The sequence below is a fragment of the Sinohyriopsis cumingii genome, chromosome 7 (genome assembly GCF_028554795.1).
Source record: "Sinohyriopsis cumingii isolate HCF-2022 chromosome 7, ASM2855479v2, whole genome shotgun sequence".
NCBI lineage: Eukaryota > Metazoa > Mollusca > Bivalvia > Unionida > Unionidae > Sinohyriopsis > Sinohyriopsis cumingii.
In genome coordinates, this window is record NC_142967.1 from 42712086 (window position 1) to 42732984 (window position 20899).

Below are 20899 nucleotides of genomic sequence, written 5' to 3' on the forward strand. Positions count from 1 at the left end.
GACAGATCAAACATTTTTCTAATTACTAGATGCTATTGATATGTTTGCGATATTTCAGTTAGCAGTGCATCTTTCTTCTCCTGCCAACTGATATTCAGCTGGTTTTTCAAACACCTTGCGTCCTTGAAAGACGAAATTCGTAACGATTGGGGAGAACTTTCAGACTTTTCGATCATATCTGACGGCTGATCTGATACAATGATGTTCTCCCTGCGGGAGGAAGACTCCATTCCAAAATCCGTCCCGATAAGCATCAGGCGCCTTTTGCGATCTTCGCACACAAATTCTCTCTCACTCTCTCTCTCTCTCTCTCTCTCTCTCTCTCTCTCTCTCAAAAGGGGGCGAGATGAAGTTTATGTAATTCTAATTTTAGGTTTGGGCCCCTATGCAGTCTATGTGAAATTCATATTTAGTTTGTAGGAATTGAATATTACATTTGGTTGTGCATAATGATGAATGGGAATTGAACATCACGAATGCCACTAGAACCGTCCTAAAGTCTATGGGAATTTAATATTAATGTTTGGGTCACTGTGGACTCAATGGGAATTTAATATTAATGTTTGGATCACTATGGACTACATGTGAAATTAACAGTAGGCTTGTGTTACTATGGTGAATTTAACATCACCGATGTCACTATAGCCATTGAAAAGTCTATGGGAATGTAATATTACGTTTAAATTACTATGGAATCAATGAGAATTTTTACATCAGCGTTTGGATCAATGTGGAATCTAAGGGAATTTGATATTAGCGTTTATCGGTACGAGATTTATGGGAACATTACATTTGGAAGGGTAAAACACCTCATGACGGTTGAGACTGACACTTACGGCCAAAATATCGACAACAACTATACTATTATAAACTAGTATTTAGTCGTCTGCACCGTATTGATACAATTTGTCAAAGCAAGGTTAGCAGTTAAAATGTACCGTTGTGCTTATGTGTGGCATGACTATGTGTGTGTGTGTGTGTGAGAGAGAGAAAGAGACAGAGACAGATAGACAGAGACAGAGAGAGAGACAAAAACAGAGAGAGACAGAGACAGAGAGAGAGAACGAGAGAGAGAGAATTAGTTTTAAATCACTTGTTTTGTAAGTTTTTTTTAATTACTTTGTGGGGTAGGGGTTGGAGGTGGGGTTTTTTCTTTCTTCTTCTTCTTTAAAATGGGCACTGAAGAGTTGTTATTTTGTTTAGATGTGATGAAAACTGTCTCAACTCATCCCTTCGATTCAAACTTTCAATGCTCAAATACATCCGTAAGTTGTCGTACTCAGATCGGGAATTCGATGATTTCTTTATCTAACAAACCTACGGCATTGTGTGATAATGGTTTTTGTCGAGAACGCTTTGTCCTTTTCTTATTATGTTTATGTGATAATGGGGTTTGAAGAGAACGCTTTGTTCTTTTCTTATTATGCTTGTGTACTAATGGGTTTTGAAGAGAACGCTTTGTTCTTTTCTTATTATGCTTGTGTGATAATGGGGTTTGAAGAGAACGCTTTGTTCTTTTCTTATTATGCTTGTGTGATAATGGGGTTTGAAGAGAACGCTTTGTTCTTTTCTTATTATGTTTATGTGATAATGGGGTTTGAAGAGAACGCTTTGTTCTTTTCTTATTATGCTTGTGTGATAATGGGGTTTGAAGAGAACGCTTTGTTCTTTTCTTATTATGTTTATGTGATAATGGGGTTTGAAGAGAACGCTTTGTTCTTTTCTTATTATGTTTATGTGATAATGGGGTTTGAAGAGAACGCTTTGTTCTTTTCTTATTATGCTTGTGTGATAATGGGGTTTGAAGAGAACGCTTTGTTCTTTTCTTATTATGTTTATGTGATAATGGGTTTTGAAGAGAACGCTTTGTTCTTTTCTTATTATGCTTGTGTGCTAATGGGTTTTGAAGAGAACGCTTTGTCCTTTTCTGAATTAAATATCTCTTTGGACCACGTGTTTTGACGAGAACACGTTGTCCTTTTCTAAATTAAAGGTTTCTTTGGACCACGGGTTTTGACGAGAACACTTTGTCCTTTTCTAAATTAAATGTTTCTTTGGACCACGGGTTTTGACGAGAACACTTTGTCCTTTTCTAAATTAAATGTTTCTTTGGACCACGGGTTTTGACGAGAACACTTTGTCCTTTTCTAAATTAAATGTTTCTTTGGACCACGGGTTTTGATGAGAACGCATTGTCTTTTTCTGATTTAAATGAATGTTTCAGCATGTCAAGGTTCACTGCTTAGCTAAACTGAAAGTTGAATATCCTCCAACTTTGCCTTTCGGGTGAAAGTTGTCTTTTCATTTTTCGGTGTGTGGATCATAACATCCAGGTCGAATGCAGCCGTCCGTGTCAAAATGAAGAACGCTGTCACCAAGAGGTTCCACGGTGTACATCCAGCCGTCCGTATCAAAATGAAGCACGCTGTCACCAAGAGGTTCCACGGTGTACATCCAGCCGTCCGTGTCAAAATGAAGCACGCTGTCACCAAGAGGTTCCACGGTGTAAACTCAGCTGTCCGTGTCAAAGTAAAGCACGCTGTCAGCAAGAAGTTCCAGCACCGAGTTGAACTTTCAAACAGTTGATGGATGTCATTTTAGTAGCAGTGATCAAACTCTGTGTTAGAGAAAATCAACAGTCTCTTCGTAATTCACAAATGAATTATCAAATATTTTGTACGATTTCAATGTGCTTGTTTTATTCTCGTTTATCAACTGAAAGTATCAGCTTGGAACTGTAAAGTATTTCATCACTGGCATAATCGAGTACCGAGTTAGGTTTCCTCACAAGTAGTTTTAGGTGACTTTGACACAAGACTGTTTCTTCGTTAAGTTCAACGTTTTTCAGTTCAATTGTCTCTATAAAACAGTATCAGCGCTTAGATCTTACCCGCGAGATATAGAAATCTAGGTGATTCTGTCGGTTGTCTCTTTCATGGCACCTATCAAAGGACGCAACTCTTGTTATTTTCTGCTGTGCTTACAGAGTTCTTTTAAAATCAAACAAGAAACACCCACATTAACAAATATTTATGTTAGAAGCTAATAGAAAACAATATTGCAGACACACGGGCTGATCACACCATTGGCCACCAAATAATCCTAACTCAACAAAACCTGCAAACTTAGTAGCAAACAGAAATGCACTGTGTCAAACTTGTTTTATTCTATCCTTCCCGAATGCTCCCATTCTGCCCATGTTGAATCAAACATGAACAGTGAATCAGAAAATGAAAATTTTTGCACTTACCAGACAGAGTGAAGTATTTATTCGCCAACACAATTCCACTAGCGGATTTCCCTGTAGTACATACCCTCGCACTAGTAATAGCAACACTTGAGTTATTTCCAGTGCATGAAATATAAATTTCCCACGAAACCATGAAGCGGAACGTTCCTCACATGGTGGACAGCTTGATGTTCATACACTAGGTGATACTTTTACCATCCAGATCAATCACAGCCCCCGTATGTTACAAACACTTTCACCTCTACCAAAGGAAAGGAGAGATGTCTATGATAACGATGCTGATCTCTAATTATCCATGAATAATACAAGCATAACGGCATCGATTTTACTCTTCCTTAGAGTCGTGTTCTAAGTATTGTATCACTGGTCATTATAGAGCTTTTAAGATTATAACTGATGAAAGTTTAAAGTTACCCTAATTTAAAAACAATTAGGCCATGAGAACATCAGATCTCCACGTATTACATGTGGAAGTAGTCCCTGAATATCGATGGTCTAACATTTCTTTAATTGTATGTATATCATGGGGTCCGTACAATATCTTTTTAGACATTCACGCTCTTTCATCCCTCTTCACTTCCATTCTGGTGTACGTTATCTCTGCTAGGGTCCTACCTACTACAATGGTACGCTCTGAACATTTGATGTCGTGGTGATTGACCGTTTTGACTATGCTATTTTTTTCGAAGGCATTTGATACTTCTTTCGATGGACGGAAGCTGACAGATAACTCTTGTGATCCGCTGCATGAAGGACATGAAACGCGATTCATACCCAATATACCAGGGGTGTTCTGTCCGGCCCTCGGGGTAAATTAAGGAAAAAACAGAAATCTTGCCCGTGAACAGTAATCATATTAAAGAAATCAGTGTTTGCGGCCCTAGAGTGTTCTTCGAAAATGCAATCTGAACCTTGACCGAAAAAGGTTGTGCACCACTGCAATATACGGATCTCTTTTCTATAAATTATCTTAATTTCGCAGTTGGATTGTCGCACGTTTTGAAATTTTCTTTACTTTTAAACCCTTGATTCAGAGGTCTGCTAAATTATATCCATGCTGGAGATTTCGCACGGTCTAGAGTGACAGAAGGTCAAAAACTATCTTGATCCTCAGCCTATCCACTTACTTTGCTGGGACTTTTAACATTAGGTCTTTAAATTTGACAGTGCACGTCTATGCTGTATTATAACGTTTATGGAAGTCGTTCTAAATATAGCTGGCTGAATATGGAAATGCGTATAGGAGATTCTGAGGGACTTGCAATCTTGGATGATATTGGTTGTGATGGCGGTTTTGTTACACAGGAATTAATCATCGTATCAAACAGAATCACAAGGCTGTATCTATGCTAACACCGATCATCTCAAATCGGGCGATATTTACGTTGTCGAATTTGATTTTTATAACTACCTGTATTGAATAATTGTAGCTATTGTTCCCGTTTTGATTTGTTTATATCAGTTTCTTTTAAATTTAGTACGTAAGCGTCAATATTAATTATTATAGTCTACTTTCTATACCACATTCATTAGTTTGCTTGCAGTAGTAACATGTGGCTTGTAATCGGAAATATGCCGGATGTCATAAAACGTCATATCCCTTCTTTCCCTTTCATTGCTTTTAATCTCAAATTGTTTTTATTTTTTTTTTTCCTTTATTCACCAATTCATTCTTTCATATACTTAACCATTAATAATAATTTTTCATCCTCTACACATTTTGAAAAAAAATAATAGCGCTACATTAGTGTTCCTTCCCATTTTCCCGCCCAAGTCATAAAAAAGACATAAAAACTGTACTAGCAGCTGCCTCGCTAGACGCTCAGCACTAAGAGGTTAGTGTTATGACTGGTCGGTCTGGTGTCAAGATAATGTGACTGGGTGGGACATCATGTTACACATCTGCGGCATGATGCCCCAGTGCTAGACATCACTATAAAATGCCACACTGCATACATCCTTGCGATATGACTGAAAAATTGTTAAAGCTACGTTAAAAATCAAAATCACACACACACACGCGCGCGCGCGCTCCCATTTCACTTAACTACGGATAAAGCTTTCGTCTTCTCTAGAATTACAGAGACGCGTCGATTACTGCTTTAATCTCAAAAACAAATCCTCTTTTGTTTAGCAATTTTAAAGGAAGGGATGACTCTCCCTCCATATAAGAAGACCATTTACATTAAGACTAATTAATAACTTGAAACCTTAGTTGGCAATTAAAATTTTACACAATGGTTACTTTTTAAATCATGAAACAGCTACGTTTACGTTTACGTTTACGTTGGGATAATTAAACGAAGTAATTTACAGAGACCCTACTAGATAGAGTTCGCATCTTTTGTCCTTCCGTGAAGCTAGGTTAGAATAAAAAGGCGATGACCTGGGATAATGGTAAATGAAAGTTAATTTTATTACTGGATACTGAATAGGTTTTCGTCAATGGGTTTTTGTCTTAGGCAAACACACCACTTCAGTCATTATACGGCTGGCAATTTGATAAATTACTGAATTATCGTCCTCTTGAAAAGACAACAAAACGCTCTGCATCGCCGAAAGTTAGCTGAGTTCTCTAATTGACTACGTAATATACCTGGTGTATAATTTCAACAACCAAATGTTGCATCAGAATCATTAATTGGTTTATCATCCTAATATTGTATCAGAATTATTAATAATTATACCATCCTAATATTGCATCAGTATTATTAATACGTATACCATTCTATAATTGCATCAGTATTATTAATACATATATCATTATAATATTGTATCAGTATTATTAATAATTATAACAACCAAATGTTACATCAGAATTATTAATAGGTACATCATCCTAATGTTGTTTCATTATTATTAATAATTATACCATCCTAACATTGCATCAGAATCGTTAATACATATTTCATCAAAATGTTGGCTGTATGATCAATAAGTATACCACCCTAATCTTCCATATACTTAATCTCTCTTTCTCCTTTTAAAGTTAGTATGCATGATATAACATCATTGTACATTCTTGTACAACTCTGAATATTTACATGACACAAGTTCGATATCAATGTTGAGTCCCAATGTAATTTTTAATGCTAATCTGCATTAAAGAGAGGCTTTCTTCTTGTTCTTATTATTATTTATGATTTAGTGGTTCATTGATTTATTGCTTGGTTGGTTGATTGATTGATCGATCGATCGCTTGATTCATTGGAAAACACAGCTGTGATAAAGAAGTCAGATGGAGTGCAACAAATTTAACCATACCCTCAGTGATCAATGTATCTGCACTTTATCACATTAGTGTAATCGAAAACAATTAATATTCCTCATGTGAGTAAGGAGTACGAAAATATTTTCTCCTAGATGTCTGCACGACCTTTTGAGGGGGGGGGGGGAGAGACAAAGCCAAAGCTAAAGGGATATCTTTATATACTGCACAAAGAATTTGTAAAACTAAATCGGGACGGGGGGAGGGGATATTTACTCAACCCCCCTGTCCTCAACCAAGCTCGTCTGCGGACTCTCAAGCATATGTTTTCAATAGCTAAAGGGTTATTGATACGCAAAGCTTTAAGTTAAAATATCAGATAAACACAACCGAAAACTGGTGTCATTCGACGGTATGTATATCACAACTGAGGGGTGGGGACGGACGCAAAACGCTGAACACGCAATGCTGCTTTAATATTAAAAATATGACTCAAAGAAAACGTAAATAAAATTCAGTATCAAGGGTTTAAAGTATTCAGTTGATTCGTACATCTAAATTAATGCAATGTACGCCACAGCCTGGCTTTTCTGTGCGTCTAGGAGTCACTGTACTAATTCAGCACCGATAGTAAACAAATACAATGATATAAAAAATTCAATAACCTTAAATTTCTGAGTACTCATGATCAAACCTATATTAATAAGTATAGATGAAACATGGATGTCGGCTTCTGTGTAGAGAAAAGGATATGAGCCGCGGCTTTTTCTGGACCTACATGTGTTTGAAAAATGTTCTTTAAATTCCGCACCAAAGAGTCATGTGCTACTTTCAACAGTGAGTGTTCCAAGCCCAAGACTGTTAAAGGACTGAAATTCCATCAATAAAACAATGTCTCTGGGTTTTTTTTCAGTTACAACTAGGATAAGCTGTCCAAAGATTCTTTTTCCTACAAAATAACTTTCAATCCTGGCCACCCAAACCCATATATACTCGTTTTTATGCACACTTATTTATAGGCTGGTTCCCATTTTTATTATACAATTAGTACCGTGTGTCCTGTAAGGTTTCCGTCACTAATATTGGCATAAAATGCATAACGAATTCAAGCGACTGGCGAAAATAAATACTGCAATGCTGATCGTTTGAAAAACGGCAATTGTGACCAGAATATTCTGTTCAAAATAACATTTATTCTGAACAGATTGAATACTACCCTTGTGTTTTCAAGGCTCACGACACGTCGACCAATTATGTGTATGTCCATGAAAAAATGCCACGTTTATGCATCGGGTGATGGAAATGGAAGCCTTTGGACTCTTTCCGACAACATTGCAACCGAGGAACTAGGTCGTTTATAATTGGTTTTAGAAAATTAACCTTATTAGTGTCACTAAATGGCTAAAGATATTAAGTAAATTAAATCGATTTCTTTAATTAGTAAAAGTTCAACATTTTATGAATTTAATAACGTATTAAGCTGGGGAAAAAATTGAATTGGATGTAGTGAGTTTGCAACGTATCGTTCACTTAAAACAAAATACTTAAAAATTTTGAAACAGACTATATGCCAGGAGATTTTCTGTACCGAATCCGGTAAGCCCGCTATTTTCTATGTATAACTTGCATTGATTCGTTTTCGAATTTTTTCATAATGTTAATAAAATCTATGGTTTCGCAAATATAAATAAAAAAAATATAGAGTCGGATAAATCATTACTTATTAAATCCGGAGCAAGGATCAGAACTTTGACATTTAATGACTGGTTTACCGACATGTTTACTAACTTTTATCGGCACATTCAAGTGGTAAATGTGTAGAAATACGTATTTCAATGGTAAGTTTACTTAGGCTTTGATAAGAAGGTATACTACCGTTTGTTGCCATGATGAAGAAATGGTGTTTCCCTTGACTTTATGTGTCTGTAGATCTGTATGTCTGTGCGTTTTAAGTATTTGTCATTAACGGAATAAAGAGACATTGAAATATACGTTGTTATTGTTGTTATAGGGTTTAACGCCATTTTTCAGCACAAGATAGGCTATATATGGTGGCCAGTATCAATGGTGGAGGAAGAACCCGGGAAAACTCCGGAAAGAACCACCGACCCACGAGAAGCTTCTGGCAATCTTACGTACCCACATCCGCCGATCCCGAGACTCGAACCCACGAAGACAGAGGTGAGATGGCAGTGATCTGTAACTGTGAGTGCTTTAGACCACTCGTCCACTCGGGGCACCTTGGAATACACATGCTTCTACCATTTTGATGTGTGTAATACAAATACCTTTCATCTTATCGTTTCAACTTATTGAATTTGGGACTGAAAAGAATTAAACATGTTTTTAATTTTTGTCTCCCTAATCTCCTTGGCTAGATATCTGCAATTCCATTTTGTTGGTAAAAACATGTAATCAAACGAAAACGTGAACATTTTAATTGCATCCGTGTACATTTGATTATGTGATTATAAATCATGCCTCTCATCACATGAAGCCTTTTAGTTTATTTTTCCCCTAAAGGTTCTAGAGGACGCTAGCAGTGTAGCCATACGTTGCAACTCATGAGCCTGATTTAATAATTAGTTTATTCAATATTTGTTTATAATTACGTGTATTCAATACATGCAACATTTGCCCCAGTTTTGAATTGTATAACTTAGTATACTGAATACATGTAACTAGTGCCCCCGTTTTGATATAGAAGGGAAATCCACGCTGAATAACTCTTGTATGTGTTTAGGTATAAACTATTCCGATATGATAACCCAAAGGACCTGCATTGATTACGACCTATTGATATCTAATCGCTAGGACGTTGTCCCGGAGTATATCTCTTTCTAAACAAAAGTTGAAAGGGTTTGTTGCATAAAATGCTAATCGAAGCAACCGCCTTTTTTCGTGTCAAGCAAAATCTTAACATGTGTAAGGTAGATTTATTCCCCAATTTAAAAAATAAATGCTTGCTCAACAAAATAGTACGCAGCTTATGACCTCTTTGCCGGACGTATATCGACTAAATAGCAGTTGAATTACACATGTTCTAGTATAAAAATATTTGCCCTTCTTTATTTTATTTTTCTTTAAATAACTGAATACTGTAACGTTATTATTCACAGATATATGGTAATTCGTCACGTGATCCACTCACGTCAGAAGTTCGTGTTTTGTAACCAAAAAATTTGTGTGTTTAAAATTAAAAGCAACTGCTTCTCAAACACCTCACGAAAAAGGCCAAGGACGATCCAATTAGGTCAAAAATGTGAAACAATGTTGCCCGCCATAACGACGTGTCAAGTAGCGGAGTTTCGTACTGGGCACGGATAGGCTAGTAGGGCAAGCAGCAAAAACAGAAAAGTTTGATTTCCTAAAATTTTGTCTGGAAACTGTAAAATTGTTTTGTTTCGATTAAAAACTCAATTAGCAATGTGGAACTAAGGAATGTTTTAGCATATAATTAAAGTACTGGTGCTTTACATCAAGCTTTTCACAACTTCAAAAATAATTATTGCTTGCTTGCGGGTTTTGTTTTAAATAAATGAGCAAAAAGAATTAAATGGAATGATCTTTTTATAATCTATGTTTATTTATACAGACTAAACCTAACCGTACAGGATTAATTCATTGTCACACAAAAACTATGGTTCATTGTCACACAAAAGCTATGATTGAAGGAAGGAAATAAAATAAAACTTAACTTTGATAAGTCTTTACTCTTTGCCAATAGATCCGAGAATCTCGAACATTATCTCATCTAAAGGAAACTACAAAGATATGCAAGTGCTCATTCTTGTAAGTAAATCTGATGAATAATATTTAGGAATTTACCCTACTTTATAAAAAAAAAATTAATATAACATGGCGTCTTAGATGCTATTTTAATAACAAGGAAAGTTAGTGTCTATCAAAACGTATGCAGATGATTTACAAAATAATTACTAACATTGCATTCAAAGATCTAGATATCTTATATCAAACCTAAAACTGGGGCCCCGAGTGGCGAGTGATCTAAAGTGCTCTCCGTTACGTATCACTGCCATCTCACCTCTGTCTGCGCCGGTTTGAGTCTCGGATTCAGCCAGTGTGGGTATGTGAGAAAGCTTGCCGGTAGCTTCTCGTGGGTCGGTAGTTCTTCCCAGGGTTTTTCCGGGTTCTTCCTCCACCGTTAATACTGGCCGCCATGTATCGTGTACTGAAAAATGGCGTTAAACCCCACAACAACAACAATCAAACCTAAAACTGAAGATACAGTTTTCAGAACAACGATCAACACATAGCTAAACCGATGTACCAGGTTAGCTCCGAGTGGGCGGAAGGAACGAGTTATAGTACAGCGTAGCAATATGTCTACTCCGTCACGCCCAGATGTACATTCCTACGCCGTTTTAAACAAGTTGTTTCCCTCGACTCAAAACAAAACATTTATATGGTTACATATTATTCTCAGCTTATGGAATTATGGAAAGTATATTTAAAAAAAAAATTATTTAGGCATTTGGCATTTAATGAAAGATATTGTACAAAACGAAAAATCCCCATGTGACGTTGGTAAACGGTGATAGGCGTAGGCATATACTGTGCAGTTCTGTCATTGGTCTGTTTGCATTATTTATATGGTGATTTACTCTTAATCTTTGAATTTTGTAAAATTAAAAAAACAAATAATCAAACCCCTCCCACAAAAAAATAAATAAAAATTGGTCTGTGCCATATGAATCGATTTCAACTGCGGTCATAGGCAAATGGATTTCTCTTACTTTGTTAATAGAACATGTTTTGGACCAGTAAGTGGCCTTTATTCGTATGCATATTTAATAAATAAACTCACTCTACTGTCAAACAAAGTACAGGGTAAATTAATTAAATAGATCCAATTTGTTTTAAAAGAAAAAACTCATTAATTTACAGTACTTTCAAACTCCTATTTGTGATTCTTCATTGCAAGAAAGTAATCTAGTAGGCACCAATTTAAGTGTGTAATTCAACAGAGTTTAAGCTTTCTCCAAACGTGGGGCATTTCAAACCACACCTTGAATCTTGACATGACTCCCTGTGTCTTTCTTACTGTTCTGTGGATTTGTTAAACTTTCAGTACAATAATTCAGCTGCAAAGTAGTTTGTCTCTCCCCTTTCGATCATGTTTGGTGTCACTTTGCACACCGGCTTCAGCCGAGAACTCCTTGTCGAACATTTTGTCCAAATTGTTGTCGTCAGCCTCAACTACTCTAGATATCGTGAATTATCTATAAACTGCTCGTCGCTACTTGACAGTACTCCCCACCCACTATCCCCATCGGCTAAAGCAACCATTTTCACCCAATAGGACTGATATTTTTTTTTTTAAATTACAAACGTTTGTTGGCATTTTTAAATAATTTAAAATGTAACGTATTAAATCATTCGCGATATTACCGCTCCATTGGCCTAGTGTTTAGAGCGTCCGCCTCGGATGCGGGAGGTTGCGGGTTCTAAACCCGGCCGAGTCATATTAAAGACTTATACAAATGGTTATTGCAGCTGCCTAGGTAGGCGCTCATCATTAAGAGGTTAGTGCTAGGACTGGTCGGCCTGGTGTCAGGATAGTGTGACCGGGTGGGCCATAATGCCTCAGTGCATGACATCACTATAAACTGTCACACTGCAAACATCAAAGCGATATGATTGAAATTGTTTTAAAGCTACGTAAAAAAAAAATATGTAATAAACATTATATTCAGCCATATATGATTAAATGGATATGTAATAAACATGATATTCAGCCACATAATAGGGCCTTTGAAAAATAGAAGAAAAAAGCAGCAGCGCGTATAACTTAGTTGTTTTGAGTACTGATGACGTCACAAAAATGCACTTCATGTATAAAGTCTACTAAAGATGCCACGAACCTGCTAAACATGTGAAAACATAGCAATCAATGTATTTGCCATAGATAATGCATAGTACTTGCACAAAATGCGAGCAAAATAATTATCTTAAACCAAACGCAGATTCACATAGAACGTTCTCATCCGAAAGCTTGAATACAGAAAAGTTTACTTACCAAACCCTTGGACTATCAATAATTACAGCAGATGTAATACCAGTAGATTGTTCTAAGCGAGTATGTTCCAGTTTAAATCCGAAGTGACGTTCAACTCGTGTCCTTGTCTCATCATTTATAACACGTGCTATATCATTATCAATTGGAAAACGTACATCCACAAGCATAAGTAAGTTTGAACTGTAAAACTGCATAAAGTTCAAACTTAATTGTATTTTTCATCGCGTCAGTTATAAATTACGGGTGATTATAATTGACACAGTGCAAGCTGATTCAGTTGTTAATGGCAGTAGTGACAGCACACCATTTTACTAGAGTTTACACATGTGTATAACACGTGGTTTATCGTAAGAGATAACACTTAGGTGACAAGTTCACTCGACGAATTAAATCATTGTAAATATAGTTACAAGAATTAATAGGCTCACTGAATATAGAGACTATACTCTCTTAGCAGTGCCAACATATTTTGCCGGAACACGACGGAGGAGTTTAGGCAAGAGGGTTCAAAGTTTGTCCTTGGTGTTCAGGAAAACAGTTTGCACACGTCACACCGTGAATGATAATTGGTCTTGAGTGCTCAATTATCTTGCGTGTAGATGGCGCTAGAACAAACGCCAGACTTTAGCATTTCGATTATCTGTAATTGTTATATCACTAATTTATTTTTAGACCAAGGGAAATACCGCATTTCTTCATTTTAACTTTGTAATTTTAAGGGCAACTTCTGAGCGTCATTGATGTTGCAGTTAATTTTTCCTGTCATCAATACTATAGCTTCAGATATTTCAAAAGACTGTTTCCGTATATTTAAAGAAATTTGAATCAACAGTTAATTGAGAATACTTTAGCTTGAAAAAGACCTGATGAAATTATTAACTTTCTGCGAATTTTACTATTGTAAGTGTAGCATAGCTAACACTGGCATTGAAAAGATGACAAATTTATACTTTCGGACTGAAAATAATACATATCTACATTTTGACTTACGACAAATATAAATGCTGCTACATGCAAATTCGTTCAGGGGAAAGAAATAACAATATCGATACGCATCACCCACAGCCGTGCCACACGTGCAGCCTTGAGAACAGTTGGGTTGAGCAATTACTTGTATCGTACAAACGATATGTAAATTACTCGTTTGAGAACTGTACACGATGGGGGTGGGCTTCCTGGTTGTTATTTGTTTTCATAGCTGTCTCATTCATACATACGAGGCACATTTCCAGTAACGGAAGTCCTCGTGATTTTTTTTTTCTTCTTCTGACCACGACCTTTTACCAGAATAACAGCAAAACGATTTTACGACGTAAAAATAATCAACATAATAGCAGCACAGGTTATTTTTATAAGCATAAGTTTTTAAAATAAAAAACTACGTGCCTTTCCCAGCGATAAACGTACTACGGTAACCGACCCAAATTAAGTCCGATAGTAGGATTCAAACCCACATCTTTCTGGTCGCGAGTCCTACATGCTGACCACTGCCATCCGTGGATAATGTGGGTAGGGGTGGACAAGAACTTCTTATGTGTGATTATATGTTTTATAGCAAGCAATCTTTACGACTGATGTTTCTTCTCCATATTTTTGTAATAACTATACGGTATTCTTTTACAACACATAAAATACGCAAGAGTGGTTCAAGTGTACACAATTCATAATGGTGGGTGAGGTAAAGAAAAGACAGGAGAAAACGAATAAGAAAGTAGCACACTGAGTCATTTGGTCTTAAAGTCAGTACTGTTGCTAGTCAAGAGTTTTTTAAAATCAAATCACTGAGGAAACATAACGTCAGAAATGGCGTGTGTGCGTGTATATATATATATATATATATATATATATATATATATATATATATATATATATATATATATATTGTGTGCGTGTGTTTATATGTACACAGCATCCCTAGATAGCATCTGCTGTCACTGAAGATCGTTCATTATTTGCTCTTTCTTGCAAGTACGGTAATCTGTCTCTAAAAAAAGATAATCTAGGTACATTTTAAAAGGGCCCTGACTCTCTACGAAACAAAATTTGGCTATTGCATGAGAACAGAACAGAATCACACGTGAGTCTGCTATTTCTAATGATTCCGGATAGGATAGCGAACCAATTATTTCCTATCGCTTGATATTTCAATAGCCCTACTAATTTCAGTAGCTCTACTATTTTAAGTTAATCACTTGACCAGATGATGGTCCATGTGAAACCCTTCTTGAATTAATAAAAAAGGCACAGCATTCGTTGAACTGGTTTTGAGCTAACGCTAAATACGCAATATTCCTACTTAAGGAGAACTAGCATCGGTTCACAAAAAAAAGAAAAAGAATGAAAAACGGTAGACGTACATCTACGACTCCCAGGACATATCAAGATGCCAAGCTTCATTTAATCGTGTACAGGTTCAACAACAGTACCAATTTCCTTAACGTGGTCAACGAAATCATATTTCAAAGAGAACGCTAACTGACATCCTGCATAATCTATTCTCGTCTGTGCCAATATCCGACGCGAAGAACTGGGGATTGAGCGGGAACACCCTGCCTCGCATCAAAAGGTAATCCAATTACTCACTCTAGGACATTTGGATCTTTTGCACAAGGATGTGTCGTTCTTCCTTTGCGGCAGAAGTTGCAACATGGCCAGTCACTGAACTAAAAAAAATTATGGAACTCAGAACTGTTCTTTAGGTAGTGACTCTTTTTGTTTAACACACTTTCCTTTAAGTTAAATACAAAATATTAAGGCACAATTGATGCATTATATGAAATTGCAAGCTCGATTAGATCACAACAGATGCAGTGACACTATCAACTGCAACGCTTGGAGCTAAGCATTAAGAGGTTAGTGTTAGGACTGGTCGGCCTGGTGTCAAAATAATGTGACTGGGTGAAACATGTCTGCTACATATATGTGCCATGATGACCCCGTGCTAGACATCGCTATAGCTGTCACAATACAGACATGGTAGCGATATGACTGACAAATTCTTATAGCAACGTTAAAAACATACACACATACACACACAAATACACAGATGCAGTGACCAAAACAACATTTTCCTCGTGTTTCGTGACTTAGTGCAGACAATTTATATCGACAAATCTTCCACATGGAGTATTCACAACAAATAAATTTTGAAGTGCAGAAATCTTGTTCTCCTCCGTCCATCACTGGGGTCTTCAGCAACTAAAGTAAAAGTCATCCATCAATGCAAGATGTTGTTGGAAATATGCACTGACGTCCGGGTGTTTCTTCTCACACTGCATATTTGCCTCCGCGGACAGGATAGCACAACTTGGATAAAATTCCGGGATGAACACAACGGTCATGGGGACAATCGCCGTCAAAATATGTAACTCTTCGGGCCATACTGGATTTTTCCAGGGACCAACAAATCCTTTCCGCTGCCCTGTTTGCCCCTGCGATATATAGAATCTATATTGCGTTTTGGACCCAGACAAGAAAATCCCAGTCAAAGGGCTACATTATTTGTCTCCCCAAGAGGCTCGCTATATGCTATATGATAATCGTAGTAACTGAGGATAAAAGCTTTTCTCCTGCAAGGAAAACAAAAATGTCTATTTATGTTACTCAGCAAAGAAGGAAGCCCAGTTCAAAGAAGTAAATAACCGACTTCGCTCTTTGCCATAAATTTAGTGACCCTGGCCAATTCTGATTTATCTATTCAGAAATGGTATAAAACCCAATCGTTCAGACCAGCATATAAGTTAGTGGTAACACTTTTGATATCCTCAGTTTGCCAAGGCACTCCTTCATTATATTCCTTTCCTGTATGTATCTTCGTATTGGTTACTTCCAGGTGTGTGCTTCTTTTGATTTTCGTTTAGAAAGTGGAAATCGAAGTGCAGTGCAATTTTATGCAATTCCCTTAAATGTCCATGAGTCAGGTCTGTCAGAACTCTTAGATTTGCATCATTGTAAGACCAGACTGCTAAATACACTTAAATATTATATGGTGTATTCTTGAGTCTTTCAATATATTTAAACAGTAATTTTTGTATATGCGAATATTCGAATGAAAACGCCAAAACAACCTCACTACATTTCTATTTGAAGTCTTTACTGAGTTAATATTAGCTGCTGGCCCACATTATATAGCCTAATGAATGTAAGATTAACAAATAATGAGTACTTGAGTGAAGCAGAACAATATGAATAGCAAACATGAGTCATATCATTATTGTTTATAAGATTGTATTTTACAATATTCTTTGAGTTCTTTCTATATGCATGCATATATAATATTGATTTACATGTTGATTTCGATGTACATTTATTTCCACTTTGTAGGGCAGATACAAATTCCGTCCCTGAAAGGCTTACAAGAGGTTGCCCATAATCATAAGAAGCCACTGGATGTTGATTTCACGAGGCCATTTGGATGAGTACGACTGTCGTAAAAATAGATTATTTTCAAGCACTCATTTTGTTTGGCTTCATTATCTTTGTCGATTTAAGACTATTTATCCCAAATTCAGCCAAAGAAAAGCCGTTTGCGCTCGAAATTGCAAGTCTCGGTATATGTTTGTCTTAGTTCGTATGTACTAGGCCAATGCAAAACCTCAAACCTTCAGCTCCATAAAATAGGACAGGTTGTACCTAAAGATAAATAGCGTGTCTATCGATAATTTTCCAGACCTAAGCAACTTACCTTTGACTAAAAATAATTTCCAAAACGCTTATTAAATTAGGGCCTTGCTGCATGTATACCAAAGACAACGTTAAGAGGAAGAGAATACCATTTTAGATATTTACAATATGAAACGAGTTTTGCTTTTTTGACTCACATACAACATATTTCGAGCTTAGGTAGATAGCATCCTTTACGAAAAATCCCAACATTTATTATGTCCACATTTGATTATTTTGTCCAACATTTATTTTCACTATCCCAGACTTTATGTAATCAAACGCTCATTTTACTGCGTCTTCCTGGATTTCATTATGCCAGACTTTATGCAATCAAAATTTCATTTGACCGCGTCTTCCTGGATTTCACTATCTCAGAGTTTATACAGTCAAACGCTCGTTTGACTACATCTTCCTGGATTTCACTATCCCAAACTGTATGCAACGAATAGTCATCTGACTGAGGCTTCCTGGATGTCACTGTCTAGTTCTTCATCTTGAAGATTTTAGGAATTTGAGTGTCAGCGGTTGAAGGATTGGATCAAGAATGATAGAACCACTCCTTGTGTGAAAATTTGCGAAAAGTGCGTCTGTCTCGTAACAAAAAATATTCTGAGATACCTTTGTACCATTTTTCTTCAATGCATATACAGTATGTAAGTCTTGGTTATTTGTATAGCAGTTTTCCTTTGGAAAGTCACATTTTCATAAAACTGCCTTTGTTTCAGATATTCTTCATGTAATCTCGAGATCTTGTAATTCTAAACTGACAGTGCAACATTACACATGTACATATTACAGTGTCAAAGGTGACAGCAGATCAGATGAGAAACATTCTTTCTTGACATCGTGTTGGCTGGTATCGTCTTGGAGTTTAATAATTTTAACATTTCTCAGTGCTCTGACTGCTATTCATTTAACATTTTGACATAATATATGACACCATGGTCATCTCGTCGAGGATGCATTATACTATGTTGTATAACCATTACCAGTCAGTGTTTCATAACCATTTCCAGTCAGTGTTTAAAAACCATTACCAGTCAGCTTTTTTCTCAGTGTGTTATAACCATTTCCAGTGAGTGTTTTGTCAGTGTTTTCTAACCAATAACAGTCAGTGTTTTGTCACTGTTTCACAACCAATACTAGTGAGTGTTTCATAACCATTCCAGTCAGTGTTTACAAACATTACCAGTCAGTTTTTCGCAATGAGTTATAACCATTTCCAGTGAGTGTTTCGTCAGTGTTTTTATAACCATTATCAGTCAGTATTTCATAACCATTTACAGTCAGTTTTTTTATAACTATTATCAGTCAGTGTTTTGTCATTGTTCAATAACTATTATCGGTGTTTTATAACCATTACCAGTCAGTGTTTTATAACTATTACCAGTCGGGTTTTTTGTCAGTGTTTCATAAACATTTCCAGTCAGTATTTATAATCGTTATCAGTGTTTTGGTAAAATTTCCGGACACTTCTTAGAATTATATTCACACCAACCCTTTTTCTTCTGTTCTAAAGTGCCTGAACCAGAGTTTTCATAGTTTTATCATAATCAGATATATCGATTATATTGTAAAAGGTCTCAGATGATAAAATATGAATTTGTTTGGGTAAGCATTTATTTTATGACCTGTATAATGGACTCATCATTATCCTTTTAATTACCTGGATATACTTTGCATAGTAATCATTACGAGAAATATTCCCAATCCCTGACAACCTTAGCAAACGTGACATGTGAATTATTTCGACTTTTATGGCTATCACAGTTAGATATTCATTTTGTTATAGGATAATCTCGCAGACAAAAAATGCAATCGTTCTTTTCATCTTTTAAGTTATACATTTAAAATTATTAAATTCTTCATCATTACCAAATATTGTACACATTGAAAACAGCGTCATATCCATTATCCAATGTTCAGACCATAGGCTATTAATTTAAACGTGGATGTCAGTGGTTGTGGACGTTTGTCAAAACCACTTTCGCAAAAAGAGAAATACAGGTAGAGGAATTCCAATCTTCTATTTTGGTCAATATATATTTATTACTGTCTGCCTCCAATACGTATTGATATGGCTGCTGTAAGAGTTCCTGTAAAACACAAAAATAGTCTCAGGTCTAATTTGCAGTCCATAACCGATCGTGTGATCATACACAAAATGGTTTCAAATTGTCCATTATATCACCCACCAAGCACTCCTATCAATCGATTTTCCGTTGACCATTTTATAAAAACGTTAGCAACATGATATGGTTGTTTCACTTGGCGACGTTACTGGAGAGAGAAAGAGATAATCAGTTTACCGAGTGATTGAGAAAACAATTTCTCACAATTTTAGAGGTAACACGTATACCTGCATCCTGCCATGGGATTCAGTTTGTCCCTAGATCTGACCAATTGCAATCAACCTCGTGTGCAGTACTCCTCTTGGGAAGTTGATCAGTTCTGTGGTAGCGACCACCTTCTAATATACTCAGTTAGCAGTCATAAACCTCAAGGGCTCAGGCAGAGATAGAAACTGAACAAGGCAGATTGTAAAACATTTCAGTCCCTCTAAGGAATAAATTGAATAGTTGATGGTTTTGACAACATATATATTATATTAACCATTTTACAACGATAATCCAGGAATGTGTTAGGTATGCAATGATAGACATTTCCCCTATTTGCAAAGATACTCTAGGATGCTGTTGGATAGGAAATATCAAACTAATACCCCTATTTACAAAGATACTTTATGATGCCTCATGGGTATGTAATATCAAAGAAATAGCCCTATTTACTAAGAGATTACAAAATGCTGATTTTGATGCAATATTAGACAAATACGCCAACTTACAAATATTCTCCAAGATGCTGTTCGGTATGAAATATCAAACAAATACCCCTATTTGCAAAGATACTCTATGATGCTGTTGTGTATGCACTAACAAACAATCACCCCTGTTTGCAAAGATATTCGAGGATGCAGTTGGATATGAAATATCAAGCATATACCCCTATTTGCAAAGATACTCAATGATGCTGGTGGGTAGGCACTCGACAAACAGGTGAGGCCATTACGAAATTACACGCTCTCCGAAAACATGTTCGATATTCGGGGTTTATGTCCTTCATCTACATGAATTCCACATTAAATAATGTACTAATGTTAATAAGTTTCGCAGTGTTCCACCATTTTGCATGATATTTTCAGTTTGTACTCAAGCGTGAAATTATGGTACGTAATTGTTAAATACAATAAAAATAATTTGACTTCATACGATGTACTGAACTAATAGATAACCGCGGACATCTCTGACAAACAGTTGATCATACACACTGCAGTAACTAGTCCTTGTTCAGAGTTCAATTCAAGGGTACTGTATAGTTTTCTCGCATTTCTTCAGGTTTACGTATGCAAAACCACTTGTTTTGGCTAGTACAGGGCACCTATACATCAAACAAACTTGTTACATATTGTGTTATATAATACTGACTACTTCTGTGTTTCTTGAATAAAATTCAACTCCATTGAACCTAAAGACCAAATTTTAAATTTAAATTTTAAATCTCGAATCTGCCTTCATTAAATCAGCAGTCTATTTTCCCCATGATCCGCCAAGACTTACGAAATAAATAAGTTTTGTCAACGAATGAAACTAGACTGCGCGAGAACGCCAATGCGAGCTCCAGTAATAAGATTATGAATGGAAAGAAACCAGACGATTGTCATGGTTCGAAAAGGAGC